Source organism: Notolepis coatsorum (genome assembly GCF_963971535.1).
Source record: "Notolepis coatsorum genome assembly, chromosome: 10".
In the NCBI taxonomy this organism is placed as follows: domain Eukaryota; kingdom Metazoa; phylum Chordata; class Actinopteri; order Aulopiformes; family Paralepididae; genus Notolepis; species Notolepis coatsorum.
Window position 1 is genome coordinate 19,153,806 of NC_140174.1, and position 3,206 is coordinate 19,157,011.

General features: G+C 40.8%; 1 long non-coding RNA gene across 1 annotated transcript; it reads left to right on the forward strand.

The window, feature by feature from the left end:
* The first annotated feature begins 1,055 nt into the window (after window positions 1–1,055).
* LOC311236080 lies at window positions 1,056–2,778 on the forward strand. Its single transcript, XR_014620194.1, has 3 exons — window positions 1,056–1,187; window positions 1,896–2,033; window positions 2,663–2,778. It is a non-coding gene; the product is annotated as an uncharacterized lncRNA (long non-coding RNA).
* Window positions 2,779–3,206: the final 428 nt, after the last annotated feature.

Consider the following 3,206-nt stretch of genomic DNA (forward strand, 5'->3'; position numbering starts at 1 on the left):
TTGAAACTTGAAACTTGAAACTATGTCTGCTGCAGAGCACCAGAGCTCCCTTCGTTGAAACCAATAGTATGTCACTGCAGACCCAGGAACAAGTCAGACACATTCTACAAACGTGTCTAATGTGAAATATATAAGCATATAAGCAAAACTAGATTTTAGGTCTGTGATGAAAAAGGGCCTCGCGGGAAGGGGGGCCTCGCAAAAATAAAATAAAATATTATTATTTTTTTTTTTTTTGCGAGGCCCCCCTTCCCGCAAGGCCCTGTGCGACCGCACTGCTCGCACACCCCCTGAGGCGGCCCTGGCCGTGACAATTAAAACTCTTGACTTGACTTGACTTGACTTGACACCTCTTTCACTTCAGGAAATTCTGAAAGTCAGCACGGGGCCCCAGATCCTATACAGGCGGGAAATTACACAGTTTTCATGACAAGTATGACCAAGTGTAATAGTTGAATTGCTCAAATGATTAGTAAGTGGTATTTTGGGGAATTACAGTATACATAATCCTCTCTCTATTTCAGGTCAATTTCTGCCCAACACAACAACTTCCAAGACTGATTCCAGCCCTGCTGTCTACAAGACCACCTCAATCCCTCCAACATCCACTAAACCTTCCTCTGTTCTAAACACCTCAGCTACACCTTCCTCTGTTCAAAACACCTCAGCTACACCTTCCTCTGTTCAAAACACCTCAGCTACACCTGCCTCTGTTCAAAACACCTCAGCTACACCTTCCTCTGTTCAAAACACCTCAGCTACACATTCCTCTGTTCAAAATACCTCAGCTACACCTTCCTCTGTTCAAAACACCTCAGCTACACCTTCCTCTGTTCAAAACACATCAGCTACACCTTCCTCTGTTCGAAACACCTCCACTACACCTTCCTCTGATCAAAACAACTTTACTACACCTTCCTCTGTTAAAAACACCTCAGCTAGCTCCACCACAGTCCGACAGTCGGTGACTTCACAAGTCACAATGACTCTTACTTCCCACCCACACTCCCTAAATACATCCGCCCAGACTACCTCCACCTCTACTCCATCCAATGAAACAACATCTGCCTCTACCTCACCAGTCAGCTCCTCCCAGGACACCACCAGCTTGACCACACAAACAAACTATACTACTACTGCTGCTGCGACTGTCACTGTGTCTGCAACATTTACATTTACACCAGGGAGTGAGTCACTGCTCAACTACTTATTACCATCTAAGACAGGGGTGCCCAACCTTTTTTGAACCAAGATCTACTTTTTAATTTACCACCTAGCCGAGAGCTACCAGCCAAAATTGTATATTGTAAGCCGTCATTTGAGGCTTTATAAAAGCAGCATAATGAACACAAATCTGTCAGTGCCGAGTCCGACCTCATCTTAAATAACAAACAGCATTGCTTGTTGTAGTTAACAAGGAGAGGCAGAGTTGATTTTGCAAAAAAAAATAAAAATAAATAAAAATTATTATTATATATTATTATTATTATATATTACGGCTATATTATATTATATTATAATTTATTTTTTATTTTTTTATAATCGAATTTTATTAATCGAGATCTACTTGAAATCAGCCCGCGATCTACCTGTCGATCGCGATCGACTGGTTGGGCACCACTGATCTAAGATATCACTACTTCAGGTCATTCATGACTTATATTAAACCAATATGTCATGTTTATAAATGATCAAACAATGAATATGACGGTCTTGGACAGTGCATGAAATTACCTTTTATCATCAGCCTTGGAGGCTATATTGGAATCAATGTCATCAGGCAATTAAAATGTCTAGGAGATAAAGTAATGTTTAGAATAGAGAAGACTGACTGATCTCAGGTTGTTTACTTGGTGAGGATGAAACTGATTGTGTTTTGTTGTGTTGTGTTCCAGGCTGCTCAGGCCCTCCTGTGCTGTGCTGTCTGGGTCTGAACAACAGCTGTCAAAGAACCAGCTGTTACTGTGATGAAGCGTGTTTACATTTGAATGACTGCTGCCCTGACTACGCGTCCACCTGCCCCCAACAGAATTGTGAGGATGACATGATGAAATCATAAAAATTAAGAAGCCTAGTATGCATTCTAGTATGCATTTATAGCTCCCCTCTACTCTAAATCATGTTTGCTTTATGGTTAACTCCTCTTGGGGGCATGGCTTTGATTATGCAGGTTGGTATTTGTGACTTTGTACTTGTCACCAGAGCAAATTTTTTCACATTCTTCCATTGGGGAAGGAGGGCTTCTCTGTACTTCCTTGAAATCTGAGTTTGCATGTGTGATGTCACAAATAAGTTTGATCTGTCATGGTCCAACATGTGGTAAACATCTGATGCCTTTAGCTTCAGCATACACAGAAAGCTGAGTAGGTATTGACATGTCTTGAAATAATACAAGCTGCTGACTTGGAATTCCTGGTAAATATCAATAAATATCAGGTACTTGTTCGCTATTTGAATGAGTAGTTTATTGAAAAAATGTTGTGGAGGAAAAACCTGTTATTGTTAATAATTGTTACTCAATATAGAACATTTTGATGTAATCTTCAATAAAAATTATTTTGAATGTGCTTGTAGAACATGAAAATTGCATAAAACAGATGCACTATCCCTTTATTTAATCTTAGATTATTCAAGATGTGTTGTGCACCCCCCCTGTCTACAGCATCCACAGTGAACAGCAGTACTACATCTTCACCAGCAGATGTATCCACAGTGAACAGCAGTACTACATCTTCACCAGCAGATGTCTCTACACCCTCAAATCCCATAGAAACTGTCACAGGTGTGTGTGTTAGTGATGTGACGATTCATCGATTTGCATCGGTGCGCCGGCATACACGTTCACGATGCAAGTGCACCGGTGGAATAAGTCCGCGTCGGCAAAATGTCAGGCTGAACTCGCGATGCATCTTGTTGAGCGGGCACACACTCAGGCCGCACGCACCCTCACTTATTGCCAAAAGGAAAGGCCACTTTAAATTAGTATTAGCAACAGTAACAGTGTATTGCACTACTATTACTACTACTGTTAACTGTCAACTGTTACCCATCATTGCACAAATTTATTGTTACCTACTACCTGTTATTGCACAATTTTATTGCAAATTTTTTTTTTATTGGATTCTATTATATGTTATATGTTGTACCAATTGCACATCGTTGCGGGCAAGACCACCCGCATTTCATTGTATATCCGTATGCCGTGA